Source organism: Schistocerca nitens, chromosome 4 (assembly GCF_023898315.1).
Source record: "Schistocerca nitens isolate TAMUIC-IGC-003100 chromosome 4, iqSchNite1.1, whole genome shotgun sequence".
In the NCBI taxonomy this organism is placed as follows: domain Eukaryota; kingdom Metazoa; phylum Arthropoda; class Insecta; order Orthoptera; family Acrididae; genus Schistocerca; species Schistocerca nitens.
In genome coordinates, this window is record NC_064617.1 from 716,878,652 (window position 1) to 716,899,038 (window position 20,387).

At 39.4% G+C, this 20,387-nt stretch overlaps 1 protein-coding gene across 1 annotated transcript in view; it reads left to right on the forward strand.

Annotated features, from left to right (window-relative positions):
* LOC126252533 (cytosolic carboxypeptidase Nna1) overlaps nucleotides 1–20,387 on the forward strand; it is a 666,898-nt gene that overhangs the window by 383,280 nt on the left and 263,231 nt on the right. The window lies entirely within an intron of this gene.

The window sequence follows — 20,387 nt, forward strand, 5'->3', positions numbered from 1 at the left end:
TGTGAAAAGCAACTGACTCAGGTTCACATCCAAAACATTCCAAGCCTGCCTTGTGCTTTGTTTACTGTCAGGGCATAACATAAGCTCAGCAGAAATTGTTCACATTTAAATCAAAATTGCTAAGAATAAATAGAATTCAGTGTTATAAAAACTCACTCACCTGCACCTCTTCCTATCAAAATTTCCTTTTCTATGATGTTACATTGGACACAAGAAACTGTGAGTGAAGGATTCTGAGGAGCAATATCATTCATGTGGCTCTTGATCAGAGTTATGTTGCTTCTCACTCTTGGAACAAGTTTCCAAATGGCGAGTTAAAGCCTGATGTTCGTGGGCTACAGCAAGTCTCATCTCATGATCATCATCAGATTCTTGAGAATACGTATTCATCAATAGTTTAGCCTTTCTGGTTTGTTCAGGAAGATTTGATTGTTTTCTACGCATTGCTATTCATAAACAAAATGAACTCATAGTGTAATGACTAGGCACCCAAATCACAAAGCAAACTTAATAAAACCATTTTTACTACCAAAGAATGTAAATAAAACCTATCAAAAGAAGCAAATCAAAGTTGTTAAGTATTTCATGCAAAAAGCTTAATCAGAAAATCCATATACACTACCCAAGTAAATTAAGTGTTTGTTTGTGTTCATGAGTTAAGATTGTGAGCACAATTTTGATACTGATGTAAACTCCCAAAAATACATCTGTCACTCAGTGTAAAAAATCTAACAGTTTCATCTATTGGTTGTTTGGTGTAGTATGGAGTGATGATTAAACATGTGCACTAAATGCAGCCTCCAAATTTAGATAAAACTTTCAATTACAATATCTCTTTTTTGCCATGATCCAATTTTGATAAATAAAGTGTATACATTGCCCCAAAACACGCTCTAGTTACCTGTGAAAACCTCTTGATAATTCATCTTGTACTTTTGGAGATTAGCATGTTCAAACAGATGACATGGTATAGTTAGATAAAGCTTTAAACGACTTTTTTTTTCTCTTGTGATCCAATTTTGGTGAAACAAAGACTGTACATTGCCCTAAGTTCCAGTGAAAGTACCTGTGATAATCCCATGAAAATTTGTGTAGCAGTATCTGACATTAGCATTTTCAAAGACAACAAACACACATGACAGTTTTACAGTTTCATTGATAGTAGAGATATGGCCATAATATTTACACGGAAACAGAACAAATGCACCAAATTCTTGTGTCACAGCATACTGTTTGACACAGAAAAAACACTGATGGTTCTTTACAGTTTACAAAAACAAAACTCACTATCATCATCATTCATTTATTTTATTTCTTTATTTACAAAGATTCAGATTTTACACAACTATCCCAGGAGCGGAAAGACTAACGGTCCCTTCCCTACAGGCTAGGTCTTCATGGCAAACGAATCTGCTCCAGTCCGGAATCCCTGAACCATTACACCAACAACCTGAAAACAGGTTTCGCATCCCGCAACTACCCTCCCGATCTGGTACAGAAGCAAATAACCAGACCCACTTCCTCATCCCCTCAAACCCAGAACCTCCCACAGAAGAACCCCAAAAGTGCCCCACTTGTGACAGTATAATTTCCGGGACTGGATCAGACTCTGAATGTGGCTCTCCAGCATGGGTACGACTTCCTCAAATCCTGCCCTGAAATGAGATCCATCCTTCATGAAATCCTCCCCACTCCACCAAGAGTTTCTTTCCGCCGTCCACCTAACCTTCGTAACCTCTTAGTTCATCCCTATGAAATCCCCAGACCACCTTCCCTACCCTCTGGCTCCTACCCTTGTAACCACCCCCAGTGTAATACCTGTCCCATGCACCCTCCCACCACCACCTACTCCAGTCCTGTAACCCGGAAGGTGTACATGATCAAAGGCAGAGCCACGAGTGAAAGCACCCACGTGATTTGCCAACTGACCTGCCTACACTGTGAAGCTTTCTATGTGGGAATGACCAGCAACAAACTGTCCCTTCACATGAATGGACACAGGCAGACAGTGTTTGTTGGTAATGAGGATCACCCTGTGGCTAAACATGCCTTGGTGCACGGCCAGCACATCTCGGCACAGTGTTACACCGTCCGGGTTATCTGGATACTTCCCACTAACACAAACCTGTCAGAACTCCGGAGATGGGAACTTGCACTTCAGTATATCCTCTCTTCTCATTACCCGCCAGGCCTCAACCTCCGCTAATTTCAAGTTACCACCACTCATACCCCACCTGTCATTCAACAACATCTTTGCCTCTGTACTTCCACCTCGACTGACATCTCTGCCCAAACTCTTTGCCTTTACAAATGTCTGCTTGTGTCTGTGTATGTGCGGATGGATATGTGTGTGTGTGCGGGAGTGTATACCAGTCCTTTTTTCCCCCTAAGGTAAGTCTTTCCACTCTCGGGATTGGAATGACTCCTTACCCTCTCCCTTAAAACCCACATCCTTTCGTCTTTCCCTCTCCTTCCCTGTTTCCTGATGAAGCAACCGTTGATTGCAAAAGCTTGAATTTTGTGTGTAATTTTGTGTTTGTTTGTGTGTCTATCAATGAGCCAGCACTTTTGTTTGGTAAGTCACATCATCTTTGTTTTATATTTCGTAAACCACATCAAATACTGACGAATCGATTCCACAGACCGAACGTGAGGAGAGGGGCTAGTGTAACTGGTTAATACAAAACATAAAAAAATGCACGGAAGTATGTTTTTTAACACAAACCTACGTTTTTTTAAATGGAACCCCATTAGTTTTGTTAGCACATCTGAACATATAAACAAATCCGTAATCAGTGCCGTTTGTTGCATTGTAAAATGTTAATTACATCCGGAGATATTGTAACCTAAAGTTGACGCTTGAGTACCACTCCTCCGCTGTTCGATCGTGTGTATCGGAGAGCACCGAATTACATAGGGATCCAAAGGGAACGGTAATGGACCTTAGGTACAGAAGAGACTGCAACAGCACATTACGTCCACATGCTAACACCCTTTTATTGGTCTTTTTCACTGATGCACATGTACATTACAATGAGGGGTGAGGTACACGTACACACGTGGTTCCCGTTTTCAATTACGGAGTGGAATAGAGTGTGTCCCGACATGTCAGCCAATAGATGTTCAATGTGGTGGCCATCATTTGCACACAATTGCATTCTCTGCCGTAATGAATGTCGTACACGCCGCAGTACATCTGGTGTAATGTCGTCGCAGGCTGCCACAATACGTTGTTTCATATCCTCTGGTGTTGTAGGCACATCATGGTACACATTCTCCTTTAACGTACCCCACAGAAAGAAGTCCAGAGGTGTAAGATCAGAAGAACGGGCTGGCCAATTTATGTGTCCTCCACGTCCTATGAAACGCCCGTCGAACATCCTGTCAAGGGTCAGCCTAGTGTTAATTGTTGAATGTGCAGGTGCACCATCATGCTGATACCACATACGTCAACGCGTTTCCAGTGGGACATTTTTGAGCAACGTTGGCAGATCATTCTGTAGAAACGCGATGTATGTTGCAGCTATTTGGGTCCCTGCAATGAAGTGAGGACCAATGAGGTGGTCGCCAATGATTCCGCACCATACATTTACAGTCCACGGTCGCTGTCGCTCTACCTGTCTGAGCCAGCGAGGATTGTCCATGGACGAGTAATGCATGTTCCATAGATTCACTGCCCCATGGTTTGTGAAACCCGCTTCATCGGTAAACAGATAGAACTGCAACGCATTCTCTGTTAATGCCCATTGACAGAACTGCACTCGATGATTAAAGTCATCACCATGTCCCTGTAGGTGCTGCTCACCGACCGTGGCCCGTGTTTGTTACAACACGCAACTGAACGTCGGAGGTTTCAAGCGTCAACTTTAGGTTACAATATCTCCAGATGTAATTAACATTTTACAATGCAACAAACGGCATTGATTACGTATTTGTTTATATGTTAAGATGTGCTAACAAAACTAACGGGGTTCCATTTTTTAAAAAAACATAGTTTTGTGTTAAAAAACATACTTCCGTGCATTTTTTTATGGTTTGTATTAACCAATTACACTAGCCCCTCTCCTCACGTTCGGTCTGTGGAATCGGTTCGTCAGTATTTGATGTGGTTTACGAAATATATCCAGCGGTAACGTTAGGTGACTCACCCTATACAATAATTTATTTTAGTTTAATATTAATGTTCACTTAAAGAATATAAACACTTGTCAATCAAGAAATATTTCAGTTTCACTTTGAATAAGTTCCCTGTGTGGCACCTTATAGAGCTCGGTAATCTGTTGTACCATATTTGACCACTAATGCATGGACTATGGTCTGTTGTTTTTAATTTTGTTCTTTGTCTGTAGTAGCAGTCTTTATTTCTTGTATTATAGGCATGCATATCAGAGCCCTTTGTTGCTTTGTTTTGGTGTGTCACAAAAAAATATAATTAATTTGTAAAGATACAGTGAGTAGACTGTGAGGTATTTATGATGAACAAAGATTTCCCTGCATGAATCTCTATACCCTAATCCATGGATAATTCTGATTGCTCTTTTCTGTAGGGTTAATATTCTGTTCATAAGTATGTCGGCAGCACAACCCCATACTTCTATCCCGTAATTAATCTGTTCAAAAATGGTTCCATAATAAATTGTTTTTAATGTCTGATGTGGGGCTACTTTTGATAACTGGCTGATTAGATGTAATGAACTGCTGATTTTATTGCATAAAAATTTGATATGGTTTACCCATCTTAGATTTTCATCTAGGTGAATACCTAGAAATCTGCAGCCTTCTGTATCCACTACTTCAATTCTACCTATGTTACTGATAGAGGTTTGGTGTGAGTTTGTAAGTTTAAATGGCAATAACTGAGATTTACTGATATTAACTTTTAAACCTTGATCTTGGAAATAAGTAGTTATTTGACATAGTTCCTCAGTTGCTACCAACGTTAACTCATCATTTTGTTTACCAAGAAATAACAGTGAGGTATCGTCTGCATAGGTTACCAATTGGGAGTTGAGAGGTTGCTCTATATCATTTATGTACACTAGGAAAAGGAAAGGGCCCAAAATTGAGCCCTGGGGTACACCTTGTTTGACTGCCTCATATTTGGACTGGAAATTAATGATCTGATTATTGATTTTGTAAGTCAGCTTTGTACACTGCTTGCGGTTAAATAAATATGTAGCCAGCAATTGCATGGATGCAGCATTTACATTTTATGACTCAAGTTTACTTAAAAGTAACTCATGGTTTACCAAGTCAAGGCTTTAGTAAGGTCTAGAAATATGCCAGCTGTTTGCATTCCTTGCTCAAGGGCACCATACGTTTTGTGAAGAAATTCCGTAATTGCTGTGATAGTATTATGATCTTTTCGGAATCCATGTTGTGTCTCTGTTAGGAACTTATTTTTCAAGAAATAGTCACTAAGTTGGGTCAGCAGCACAACTTCAAATACTTTGCTGAAGACAGGTATTAATGATATGGGCCTGAAATTTGAAACCTCTTCCTTGGATCCTTTTTTATGCACTGGTTTAACTGTGCTCCATTTCAATACATTTGGGAATGTATGTTCTCTAATACTGCAGTTTACCAGGTGGGTGATTATTTTAACTAATTCCTTATTACATTTTTTAATCACGATACTACTCAAACCATCCCATCCAGATTCTTTAGGTTATTTATTATCCTGCCTGTTTCTTTTTCACTTACTTGTTTGAATTCAAAAGGTGGCTCTTCAAAGGGGCAGAGCTTTACCTCACTACTCACAATTGTGTTATTAACTGGACTAACAGCTGCAGATATAAAGTATTTATTGAAAACATTGCAGACTTTATTAGGATCTTTAATTGTGTTTCCTTCATGTCTTATATTTACAATTTCAGTTTCTGGCTTCGGTGTGGCTTTGCGAAATTGATTTACAATTCTCCATGAGGTCTTGGCTATATTGTCTGATTGAGCTATTTCACTGCTGTATATCTGTTTTCTTAGATTTGAAAGCTCATTCTTAAAGATTTTCTTGGCTTCGTTGTACTTGGCCTTAAAATCCTGCAGGTTTGCTGACTTGTGTAACACATCCAGGCCCTGGAAGTTTTGCCTGAGTTTTATCATATTTACTAGAAATATCAGTCTGTTGGTTTTTGCACTTTGGGTGAACACTCTTTGTATTTTCTTAACAGGGCAGCATCTGTCAAAGTGTCTTAGCATAGTATCATAGAATTTGGCCCATTTGTTTTCAGATCCTTCAGTCAGGTAAACCAGATCCCAGTCCTCTATAGCTTATTTATTTCTTAGGGCAAGGATGTTACCACTTTTAGGAATCTTTTATTTTCGATAACTTTTGTCATTTTTGGGATGCTTGTGTGTACCTACTCTACAAGCTGGCATTTGTGGTCAGAGTATTGAAAATCCATATTCCAGCACCTAACACTGTCTTTAATATGTTTACATAGTATCAGCTTCCTTTCAAAGATTAGGCTATCACCTGTTCTAAACTCACAAGCAAAATCATTCCCTCCTTTTCTGAGGTCTTCCAATATCTCTTTTCCCATTCGGCTTGTAGTTCAGGTTCTTCTGGGGAATTCTGTGACCTGTAATTCTTATGAGGTGTTTTCTCCTATCTTCATGATACGTCTGAATTTTTTCATGCAACAGTATATTTATATTGAAAATATTTCTGTTCTAATTACTGTCTTCATTTCTTATGACGTCTCTTCTTGTGGAATTCTTTGTCCTTCTTATGAACCTCATCTCTCATCTGATCTCATCTCTCTCATAATAGCACAAGAACCAACCACCATCACATTACAGAATGTCATGATGTTCTGAGGCTGAATGTAAAAATAAAGGTGAAGATAATATACTACTTGAGTAACACCCAAAAAATTTTGACAAAAAAGTGTTTGCACCATCCCTCAATTTCATTTACATTTTCCTGCTTAATCTTCCTTCACCTTATACCAAAATCTGGAGACGAGAGGGTCCATCAGTTTACTTGTAAAGGCCGCTAGTTCTTGTATGCGCTATATGTTTAGTGGCAATCTGTTATAAAATAAGTTCCCTGCATTTACAAGTTTTCTGTCTGTTATTTTAAGCCTTTTGCTGTGAAAATGGCTGTTCTTCCTAGTTCTTGAGTTGTGTTCGTGGACATCCCTTTTTAATGATGATACTTAAATTAACATTAAAAAGGTAATTTTTTCATATATGCACAAACTAGGGACAGTTAATATTTTTTTACTATTTAATTTATTTTTACAGGATTCCTGAGGTGTTAGTTTTCTTATTTATCTTATCGCTTTCTTTTGAAGTTTTAAAATTCTCTTAATATGTACATCTTTTGCTTCTCTCCATATTTTTATACAATAAAATGCATGTGGAAGGATCAGTCCATAGTACATTGTAAGTATTGACTTGGGCATTTGCTTCATTAGAAACATTTGAGCTTATTTTTGAGCAGATCTTGTCAAGGTGGTTTTCCCATCAGACGTTTGTTTATTTCTATTCATAAGAAGTTATTATGGTCCACATCTTCTAGGACTGTGTCCCTAATGCTAAGAATAAAATCCTTTGTTTGTTAGTTCTGTTTGTTTGAAATTTAGTGTCTGTTGTTTTCTTTTTGATTATGAATATGTAATTTTCTCTGAAATATCTTTCTGCCATTTGCATGTCCTCACTAGCTCTCATTTCAAGATCCATGACTGAGTTGATACACACATTTTCAGTACATACAGCAGATGACACGCCATTTGTGTACAAAATAAAGAGTAAAGGTCCCATACCAAACCCTGAGATACTCTGTAGTTTACATTTAGAAAGTCAGAGTAGATTTTTTTCCCACAGAATTCACAAGTTTATTTTTTACTGGCTATGCATCCATTCTTCTCAATGGAAGTTAAAGGAGGTCATTTCCTTACCACCACTTCTTAGGATTCTGTACATTAGTTGGTAAAAATGGAACCTATATAGGAGAACTTTGATATCTGGCTTTTGCTGCATTGGGGCATGGCAACAGACAAAAATTTGTACCAGACCAGGATTTGAACCTGGATTTCCTGCTTCATGCAAGCAGTTGCCTAAACAACTCTGACTATCTGAGCACGTCTCTCGTCTGACCCAAATCTCCATATGCCTCACACTCCAGAGTAGTGCTGCTGCCCATTATTCCTTTTAGCTTGCAGCCCTACTGTATTGCCGTGAGAGGTCAGACTTTATTGTTCATCTGCACTGAAAGACTGATTTACCATAATGCACATACATTATATATGGCGTCTGTTCCCTTGGACATACGATATCTTAAAAAAATAGATGCCCTACCTATACAAAAGATAAGTAAAATACTAGCTTCTTTGATCAACACTTGTATGTTAATCTACTGGGTGTTGTTATGCCTGAGCAATGATGTTGTGGCCGGCCGAAGTGGCCGTGCGGTTAAAGGCGCTGCAGTCTGGAACCGCAAGGCCGCTACGGTCGCAGGTTCGAATCCTGCCTCGGGCATGGATGTTTGTGATGTCCTTAGGTTAGTTAGGTTTAACTAGTTCTGAGTTCTAGGGGACTAATGACCTCAGCAGTTGAGTCCCATAGTGCTCAGAGCCATTTGAATGATGCTGTGTACGTACTGCTGGTTTTTTTTTTTTTTTCAGTTTTCAATGTTTTCTGAATCTTTAAGCAGATATTATGGTGTTAAGTACCATTTTAACATGTTCAAGTCAGCAGTGGTGTAGACTTTTCTGTTTAAATAATATGTATGGCTTGTGAAGTCATCACAGTAGATATTTTTCCACTGTGCAGCTAGTCCATGATTGAAAGTGGTAGTGGATAAATTTATTGTAAGCTAGCACATCACACATTTCTCCAAGTATCACACATTTCTCCAAGTATATTGATGCCATTGACAGTTGCTTGAAAAAAATGTTTGATTTATTTGTACAGGTAAGATTGTGGTGCATAATTCTGTCATTTATGTAGACTTCAAAACATTCATCTATCACGAAGGTAAAATAATTTGCCACAGCAAATCTATAGAATTTCGTTTAATTGTCCTTTGCTCTCTTCAGAAATTTACCTGTAGCATACCTCTTCATTATTTAACTCACATTTCTGGAAAGTAGTGTAAAATTAAAGTTGTTGTTTCAGAAACTCTGCACTATTGTTTTCATTTACATACAGTTGCATATAGGCCAAATTTGTGGAATCATATTTTCGTGTTTATCTGTAATTTAACTATGTAACTGACATATTCTTAATAAACTATTACATTTATCACGAGTGAAAAGTGCTTGACTTGCTGTTGAATAGTTCGGTCGGGGCTTTGGTGTGACAGGTGCTGTAGTTTTTTCCATGTGGGTGACTGTAGTGGCGTGGGAATAGGGGAAGTAAATTAGATTAGATTAGAGATTAGATTAATACTAGTTCCATGGATCATGAATACGATATTTCGTAATGATGTGGAACGAGTCAAATTTTCAAATACATGACATAATTAAGTTAATTTAACAACATACTTCAGTTAATATAACAACTTTTTATTTTTTGTGTTTTTTCCCCCCCTTAATTTATATCTAAAAATTCCTCTATGGAGTAGAAGGAGTTGTCATTCAGAAATTCTTTTGATTTCTTCTTAAATACTTGGTTATCTGTCGGACTTTTGATACTACGTATTTGGTAAGTGACCAAAGACTTAAGTGCCAGTATAATTCACCCCTTTCTGTGCCAAAGTTAGATTTAATCTTGAATAGTGAAGATCATCCTTTCTCCTAGTATTGTAGTTATGCACACTGCTATTACTTTTGAATTGGATTGGTTGTTAATAACAAATTTCATAAGAGAGTATATATACTGAGAAGCTACTGTGAATATCCCTAGATCCTTAAATAAATGTCTGCAGGATGATTTTGGGTGGACTCCAGCTATTATTCTGATTACACGCTTTTGTGCAATAAATACTTTATTCCTCAGTGATGAATTACCCCAAAATATGATGCCATATGAAAGCAATTAGTGAAAATAGGCATAGTAAGCTAATTTACTAAGATGTTTATCAGCAAAATTTGCAATGACCCTTATTGCATAAGTAGCTGAACTCAAACGTTTCAGCAGATCATCAATGTGTTTCTTCCAATTTAATCTCTCATCAATGGACACACCTTAAATTTTGGAATATTCTACCTTAGCTATATGCTTCTGATTAAGGTCTATATTTATTAATGGTGTCATACCATTCACTGTACGGAACTGTATGTACTGTGTCTTATCAAAATTCAGTGAGAGTGCATTTACAAGGAACCACTTAGTAATTTTCTGAAAGACGGTATTGACAATTTCATCAGTTAATTCTTGTTTGTCAGGTGTGATTACTATATTTGTATCATCAGCAAAGAGAACTAACTTTGCCTCTTCATGAATATAGAATGGCAAGTCATTAATATATATTAAGAACAACAAAGGACCCAAGACTGACCCTTGTGGAACCCCATTCTTGATAGTTCCCCAGTTTGAGGAATGTGCTGATCTTTGCATGTTATAAGAACTACATATTTCAACTTTCTGCACTCTTCCAGTTATGTACGAATTAAACCATTTGTGCACTATCCCACTCATGCCACAATACTTGACCTTGTCTAGCAGAATTTCATGATTTACACAATCAAAAGCCTTTGAGAGATCACAAAAAATCCCAATGGGTGGTGTTTGGTTATTCAGATCATTCAAAATTTGATTGGTGAAAGCATATATGCCATTTTCTCTTGAAAAACCTTTCTGGAAACCAAACTGACATTTTGTTAGTACTTCATTTTTACAGATATGTGAAGCTACTCTTGAATACATTACTTCCTCAAAATTTTTGGATAAAGCTGTTAGAAGGGAGATTGGATGGTAATTGTTGACATCAGATCCCTTCCCCTTTTTATGCAAAGGTATAACAATAGCATATTTCAGTCTATCAGGGAAAATGCCCTGTTCCAGAGTGAGAATCTTACTTATCTGTTGAGAACAAGCTTTTAGTATTTTGCTGGAAATGCCATCAATTCCATGTGAGTTTTTGCTTTTAAGCAAGTTTATTATTTTCCTAATTTCAGAGGGAGAAGTGGGTGAGATTTCAATTGTATCAAATTGCATAGGTATGGCCTCTTCCATTAACAGCCTAGCATCTTCTAATGAACACCTGGATCCTACTATATCCACAACATTTAGAAAATGATTATTAAAAACATTTTCAACTTCTGACTTTTTGTTCGTAAAGTTTTCATTCAATTTTATGGTAATAATGTCTTCCTCTGCTCTTGGTTGACCTGTTTCTCTTTTAATAATATTCCAAATTGTTTTAATTTTATTATCAGAGTTGCTGATTTCAGACATGATACACATACTCCTGGATTTTTTAATAACTTTTCTTAATATAACACAGTAGTTTTTATAATGTTTGATAGTTTCTGGGTCACTACTCTTTCTTGCTGTCAGCTACATTTCCCTTTTCCGGTTACAAGATATTTTTATACCCTTAGTAAGCCATGGTTTGTTACAAGGTTTCTTACGAGTATATTTAACTATTTTCTTGGGGAAGCAGTTTTCAAATGCATTTACAAAAATGTCATGAAATAAATTATATTTAAATTGGCATCAGGTTCACGGTACACCTCATCCCAGTCTAACTGCTGTAGGCTTTCCCTGAAATTTGCAATTGTTAAATCGTTGAATGAACGTACTACTTTGGAGGACTGTTTAGTATTGCTGAATGGAGCTATGTCATATATTGTAACTAGCTGTGCACCATGATCAGAAAGACCATTCTCAACAGGCTGAGCATTTATCTGGTTAAACTTATCTTGGTCTATAAAGAAGTTATCTGTCAGTGAGCTGCTATCCTTTACCACCCGAGTAGGAAAATCAATAATGGGTGTCAAATTGAAAGAACCGAGTAATACTTCAAGATCATTTTTCCTATTACCCTCTTTCAGAGAATCTACATTGAAGTCCCCACAAATAATAATATGCTTCCCCCTGTCTGACAGACAGACACTCATCAGTGGTTTTGTAGGATTTGTAGTAGAGATAGGAAGTTACTAGAACAGGAGAGGAAAATTGCCACCCTTCAGGCTGAGTTAAACAAGACCAGGGGAGAACTTGACAGGTTAAGGAGGGAGAATGGTAAAGAGAGGTGGGAAGTGGCAACAGCCAACAGGAGGAACAGGTATAGAACTTTGTCTGACAGCTTCATGGTGAATGTGGAAAATAGATTTGACCTGTTGCTTCAGTTAGAAACTGGTGAGCCTCAAGCAGTTGCAAGTGTAGACAGGGCACAACAAACTTTCAGCAGCAAAAAGAAATGTAAGAATGTAGGGAAATCAGTAAAGAGAAAGAAAGTGTTGTTGTTAGTTAGTTCCCAGGGAAGAGGTGTTGGCCAACTTTTGCAGGATGAACTAGGATGATAGTACTCAGTGCCATTTGAACTATTTTGAACTAGGGTCAGAATACCAGGTCACCAATTTTTTTAAACCTAGTGCTGGTCTAGAGCAGGTGACGGAGGATTTAGGATCACTTTGCAAAGATTTCACTAAGCAATACACCGTAGCCATAGCGGGTGGGCCAGGTAATAGTACTGACAGAGATCATGGATACAGTATAGAGCGTGACCTGGCAAAGATTGCATCAGCATCGATCGAAGCATACTAGTGTTGAGTTTGTATCTGTTATTGGGCGCCATATTAAGTGTATATTGAGCACCTGCAGGTAACTTTAATCTGTTCATAAACCACCTTGAAGCTGTACTGGCCCATTTAACAACCAAAAACAGAGAAATAGCTGTTGCTGGTGACTTCAACGTAGATTTCCTTAAAGACTCTCCCACTAAGAACTTATTCGAGTTAGTTACACTATCATTCAGCTTAATTCCCACTGTAAAGTTCCCCACTTGGGTAGCCAATTTCTCACAAACAGCAATTGATAGTATCTTTATAGAAAAGTCCAATGAACAAAATTATATTACAAAATCAATAGTCAATGGTCTCTCAGATCATGACGTGCAGTTCCTTCTGTTAAATGTTAATACTGAACAGGATATAAAATCTGTTAAGTCTGAGCTCAAGAGGATAATCAATAAACCAAAAATTGATTATTTTCGCACACTCCTCAGAGACATTCACTGGAGTGATGTTTACAGTTCTCAGGGCATGAATGATAAATATAACACTTTTGCTAATTAAGTGCTTACCTTATTTGAACACTCTTTTCCCCCAAAACTAACCAAGGTTAGAGCAAAGTCTACAAAGAAGCCATGGATTACTCAAGGAATAGAGGTATCTTGTAAAACAAAAAGAAAACTGTATCTGTTAATCTGAAACAGTTCCGATGTTGATGCTACAGCACATTACAAGAAACACTGCAAAAAATTAAAGGCTGTAATATGGACATCAAAACAAATATATCACAAGGAAAAGATAGTCATATCAGATGGTTCAGATGGCTCTGAGCACTATGCGACTTAACTTCTGAGGTCATCAATCGCCTAGAACTTAGAACTAATTAAACCTAACTGTCCTAAGGACATCACACACAGCCATGCCCAATGCAGGATTCGAACCTGCGACCGTAGCGGATGCTCGGCTCCAGACTGTAGCGCCTAGAACCGCACGGCCACTCCAGCCGGCTAGTCATATCAGATAACAAAATAAAGACAATATGAGATGTAGTGAAGGAGGAGACCGGTAGAACCAGACATGAAGAGGGACAAATAGCATTAAGAGTTAATGATACATTAGTGACAGATGTGTATAGTGTTGCAGACCTTTTCAACAAACATTTTCTAACTGTTACTGAAAAGATAGGGTTGTCAGTTTCTATAGGTGCTACTGTGAAATATCTCAGACCAGACATTTCAAGTAACTTCCATAATATGAATTTGACCCTCACTACCCTAGCAGAAGTACTGTCCAACATAAAATCTTTCAAATCAAAAACATCTGGTGCAGGGCTTAACAACTGGCCGGTTTTGAGCGCGAGTACTCGCGACTTCTCAGGCCCGTGCTCGCGAGCAGGTGCAAGGTCGTGGAGTAGGGAGGGAGGGGAGGGAGTGGAAATGCGCGCGCACGTTTGAATAGGGCCGCAGCGTGCCTATTGAATTCGCGCCGACTGTGTAACGTTTAAAGCACTACGATCAGCTCTAACAGTCACTTCGCTGGTTAAGAATCATGTCAAGTCGCCGTTGTGTAACCCCAACCATGCTTTCGCAGCTGAACCCCCACTGGGAGGAATTGTATATGTTTACAGAAAAAGATGGTGTTGCAAAATGTTTAGCATGTCACAAAACGCTGAATTCTTTTAGGAAATTTAATTTGCAGCAACATTATATGTCGTACCACGCGAAAGACTATGGAAGAGGAAAATGTGATGGACCAGATCGTGCACGGGAAGTTATTAAACTTAAAAGGAAGCTATCCGAAGAAGATCTGGACGACGAAGAAAAATCAACTTAGGCAGCTCTCAGAGTGAGCTACAAAATTGCTTTGCTTTTAGCAAAATCCCTGCACCCTTTCACTGATGGCGATTTAGTAAAAGAATGTTTGGTAGTTGCAGCGGAACGTTTGTGTCCATCTCAAGTTGAACAGTTTCGGATTGTGCCATTATCTAACATGACCATTATGCGTCGCATACAGGACATGGCAGACGACGTCCATAGCCATCTTGCAAATATCTGTAAAGATTTTATGGCGTATTCTCTAGCTCTGGACGAAAGTGTTGATATCACTGGAACAGCGCAGCTTGCCATATTTATTAGAGGTGTTAATAGAGATCTTCAGGTGAGGGAGGAGCTCCTCGATGTAGTAGCCATGAAGAACACTACAACCGGAGGTGATATTTTAAGTAGTGTTGAAGAAAGTGGTGAAAATATAGGATTGTCATGGAATTCTTTAGTTTCAGTGTCTACAGACGGTGCACCTGCAATGATAGGGAACAAATCAGGTTTCGTTGCGCTGTTGAAGGAGAAAATGCAAAAACTGACCTTGCTGAATAAAATAAGGGGTGTTCAGTGTGTGATCCACCAGGAAAAGTTACGTGCAAAGAGTATCACTCTAAAAAATGTGATGAGTGTTGTTGTTCGTACAACCAATTATATAAGGAAGCATGGGCTACAACACAGGCAATTCTTTCTTGAGGATGTAGAAAGCCAATATGGTAGCCTGCCTTATTACAGCGAGGTCCGCTGAGTTAGTCGTGGCAAATTATTAAATCGATTTTTTTCCCTAATAGATGAGATGAATATGTTCATGGAAATAAATAACATGTGTGTTCCTGAATTGAAAGAGCCTTCATGGAACTGTGATCTCGCGTCCTTAGCAGATTTAACTAGCCATCTGAATGCTTTGAACATTTCACTACAAGGTAAGGATCTGCTAATTACTCATTTCATAGATCGAATACGAGCTTTTAAAATGAAATTTACACTTTGGGTGAGTCAGCTGGAAACAGGAAATCTAGCTCATTTTCCTAAATTATCATCCATGCAAAATGTTCACAAAGACTGTGAACGTTATTCACATAGTTTAGTTGCCTGTAAGGAAGAATTTGATCAACGCTTTCAAGATCTGACAACACTAGACAGTGATTTTGATCTGTTCTCCTCTCCATATTCAGCGAATATTGAAGAGATTTGTCCTGAGCTGCAACTAGAAATTATTGACCTGCAGTGTGACAGAGAATACAGAGACAAATTTCAGAACAAGAAAAACATTTTGGAATTCTACAGACACTTCCCTCAGGATAGATTTCCTCGTTTGCACAAACTGGCGGCTACAATAATATCAATGTTCGGTTCCACGTATGTTTGTGAACAACTGTTCTCTGCAATTAAATGTAACAAGACGCACCTGAGAAACGCATTTTCTGATCGAAATTTAAACTGCTCGCTGCGCCTACAATGCGCAAGAACATTACTTTGAACACAGACGCAATTGTAAAGGGCAAAAAGTACAAGCTAACCGAGAATCCCACACTTCAGTGACACCTTTTATTGTGTAAAAGTTCACAAATTAATACGAATGTAGATGCATACACTAAGTAAAATTATGTGGCACGTGTACATTCTCCTTTATTTGTTTCATTTGTCGCAGTAATAATTCGTGAGTGATATCCCTGCGGGTGGCCGCGGATTTACATTGAATGGCGGCAGCCATTGTGTGCCCCACGTGACTCTCCCCACTCTCCGCTCTAGTCCGGTAGTGGGGGTAGCGTGCTCGCGCTGCTCCGTGCTCGCGCCTTGCTGCTCACAGCTTGCTCCATGAGCACGTATGTTGTGAAGCCCTGATCTAGTGGGTATGATGAAATATCAACACAGTTTCCAGAATGAGATTTTCACTCTGCAGCGGAGTGTGCGCTGATATGAAACTTCCTGGCAGATTAAAACTGTGTGCCCGACTGAGACTCGAACTCGGGACCTTTGCCTTTCGCGGGCAAGTGCTCTACCAACTGAGCTACCGAAGCACGACTCACGCCCGGTACTCACAGCTTTACTTCTGCCAGTACCTCGTCTCCTACCTTCCAAACTTTACAGTAGCTCTCCTGCGAACCTTGCAGAACTAGCACTCCTGAAAGAAAGGATATTGCGGAGACATGGCTTAGCCACAGCCTGGGGGATGTTAATCTGCCAGGAAGTTTCATATCAGCGCACACTCCGCTGCAGAGTGAAAATCTCATTCTGGAAACATCCCCCAGGCTGTGGCTAAGCCATGTCTCTGCAATATCCTTTCTTTCAGGAGTGCTAGTTCTGCAAGGTTCGCAGGAGAGCTTCTGTAAAGTTTGGAAGGTAGGAGACGAGGTACTGGCAGAAGTAAAGCTGTGAGTACCGGGCATGAGTCGTGCTTCGGTAGCTCAGTTGGTAGAGCACTTGCCCGCGAAAGGCAAAGGTCCCGAGTTCGAGTCTCGGTCGGGCACACAGTTTTAATCTGCCAGGAAGTTTCATCAACACACTTAATTAAAGAATGTGATTCTGAGTTAAGTAACATATTAAGCTATTTGTGTATCCAGTTGTTTATCAGTGGAATATTTCCTGAATGGTTGAAATATGATGAAGTCAAGCCACTGTTTAAGAAGGGAGATAAAGAAATTTCCATCCATTTTCACTTTGGTCAGCATTCTAAAATTTTTTAGAAAAGGTGATGTACAATCGGCTTTATAACCATCTTATCACAAATAACATACTATCAAAGTCTCAGTTCGGATTTCTAAAGGGTTCTGATATTGAGAAGACTATTTACACTTACAGTAAAAATGTACTCAATTCATTAGACAAAAAATTGCAGGCAACTGGTATATTTCGTGATCTGTCAAAGGCATTTGACCGTGCAAATCACAATATTCTTTTAAGTAAATTACAATATTATGGTGTAACAGGAAATGCTGCAAAATGGTTCAAATCTTATATCTCTGGCAGGAAACAAAGGGTGTTATTAGGAAAGAGCTATCAGGCATCATCCAACTGGCAACTAATTACATGTGGGGTCCCACAAGGTTCTATCTTAGGGCCCTTACTCTTTCTTTTGTTTATCAATGACCTTTCATCAGTATCATTACCAAATGCCAAGTTTGCTTTGTTTGCTGATGATACAAAAATTGCAATAAATAGCAAATAAAGTGTAGTCTTAGAAAGATCCGCTAATAAAATATTTGTGGACATTAATCACTGGTTCCTAGCCAACTCTTTGTCACTAAAATTTGAAAAAACACACTACATGCAGTTCAGAACTTGTAAGGGGTGTCACACGAGTATATGCCTAACAAACAATGACAAGCAAATACAAGGAAAGGACAGTGTGAAATTCTTGGGATTACAGCTTGATAATAAATTCAACTGGAATGAGCATACCACAGAACTGCTGAAGCATCTTAACAAATCTTTATTTGCAATACGAATTGTGACAGACATTTGGGATATAAAAATGAAAAGGCTGGCATACTATGCTTACTTTCATTCCATAATGTCACAGCGATTATTTTTTGGGGTAATTCATCAAGCCAAGCTAAAGTTTTCTGGGCACAAAAACGTGTAATAAGTGTTATATGTGGTGTGAACTCAAGAACGTCCTGCAGAAGCCTGTTTAGGGAACTAGGGATACTAAATACTGCTTCCCAATATATTTATTCCTTAATGAAATTTATCATTAAAAGTATATAACTTTTTCAAACCAACAGTTCAATTCATGGAATGAATACTAGAAATAAGAATAATCTTCACAGGGATTTAAACTCACTTACTCTTGTACAAAAAGGTGTGCATTATTCAGGAACGTACACTTTCAATAACTTTCCAGCAGCCATAAAAAGCTTAACAACCAATGAAATTCAGTTTAAGAGAAGCCTAAAGGATTTATTGGTGGCCAACTCCTTCTACTCCATTCGTGAATTTCTCATTAGAACCAAATAATTTGTGTGCATGTCTGTGTGTCTATATATATATATATATATATATATATATATATATATATATATATATATATATATATATATATATATAGGGAAACATTCCACGTGAGAAAAATATATGTAAAAACAAAGATGATGTGACTTACCGAACGAAAGCGCTGGCAGGTCGATAGACACACAAACAAACACAAACATACACACAAAATTCAAGCTTTCGCAACAAACTGTTGCCTCATCAGGAAAGAGGGAAGGAGAGGGAAAGACGAAAGGATGTGGGTTTTAAGGGAGAGGGTAAGGAGTCATTCCAATCCCGGGAGCGGAAAGACTTACCTTAGGGGGAAAAAAGGACGGGTATACACTCGCACACACACACATATCCATCCACACATATACAGACACAAGCAGACATATTTAAAGACAAAGAGTTTGGGCAGAGATGTCAGTCGAGGCAGAAGTGCAGAGGCAAAGATGTTGGTGAATGACAGGTGAGGTATGAGTGGCGGCAACTTGAAATTAGCGGAGATTGAGGCCTGGTGGATAACGGGAAGAGAGGATATATTGAAGAGCAAGTTCCCATCTCCAGAGTTCGGATAGTTTGGTGTTGGTGGGAAGTATCCAGATAACCCGGACGGTGTAACACTGTGCCAAGATGTGCTGGCCGTGCACCAAGGCATGTTTAGCCACAGGGTGATCCTCATTACCAACAAACACTGTCTGCCTGTGTCCATTCATGTGAATGGACAGTTTGTTGCTGGTCATTCCCACATAGAATGCGTCACAATATAGGCAGGTCAGTTGGTAGATCACGTGCATGCTTTCACATGTGGCTCTGCCTTTGATCGTGTACACCTTCCGGGTTACAGGACTGGAGTAGGTGGTGGTGGGAGGGTGCATGGGACAGGTTTTACACCGGGGGCGGTTACAAGGGTAGGAGCCAGAGGGTAGGGAAGGTGGTTTGGGGATTTCATAGGGATGAACTAAGAGGTTACGAAGGTTAGGTGGACGGTGGAAAGACACTCCTGGTGGAGTGGGGAGGATTTCATGAAGGATGGATCTCATTTCAGGGCAGGATTTCAGGAAGTCGTATCCCTGCTGGAGAGCCACATTCAGAATCTGATCCAGTCCCGGAAAGTATCCTGTCACAAGTGGGGCACTTTTGTGGTTCTTCTGTAGGAGGTTCTGGGTTTGAGAGGATGAGGAAGTGGCTCTGGTTATTTGCTTCTGTACCAGGTCGGGAGGGTAGTTGCGGGATGCGAAAGCTGTTGTCAGGTTGTTGGTGTAATGCTTCAGGGATTCCGGACTGGAGCAGATTCGTTTGCCACGAAGACCTAGGCTGTAGGGAAGGGACCGTTTGATGTGGAATGGGTGGCAGCTGTCATAATGGAGGTACTGTTGCTTGTTGGTGGGTTTGATGTGGACGGACGTGTGAAGCTGGCCATAGGACAGGTGGAGGTCAACATCAAGGGAAGTGGCATGGGATTTGGAGTAGGACCAGGTGAATCTGATGGAACCAAAGGAGTTGAGGTTGGAGAGGAAAATCTGGAGTTCTTCTTCACTGTGAGTCCAGATCATGAAGATGTCATGAATAAATCTCTACCAAACTTTGGGTTGGCAGGCCTGGGTAACCAAGAAGGCTTCCTCTAAGTGACCCATGAATAGGTTGGCGTACGAAGGGGCCACCCTGGTACCCATGGCTGTTCCCTTTAATTGTTGGTATGTCTGGTCTTCAAAAGTGAAGAAGTTGTGGGTCAGGATGAAGCTGGCTAAGGTAATGAGGAAAGAGGTTTTGGGTAGGGTGGCAGGTGATCGGCGTGAAAGGAAGTGCTCCATCGCAGCGAGGCCCTGGACGTGCGGGATATTTGTGTATAAGGAAGTGGCATCAATGGTTACAAGGATGGTTTCTGGGGGTAACGGATTGGGTAAGGATTCCAGGCGTTCGAGAAAGTGGTTGGTGCCTTTGATGAAGGATGGGAGACTGCATGTAA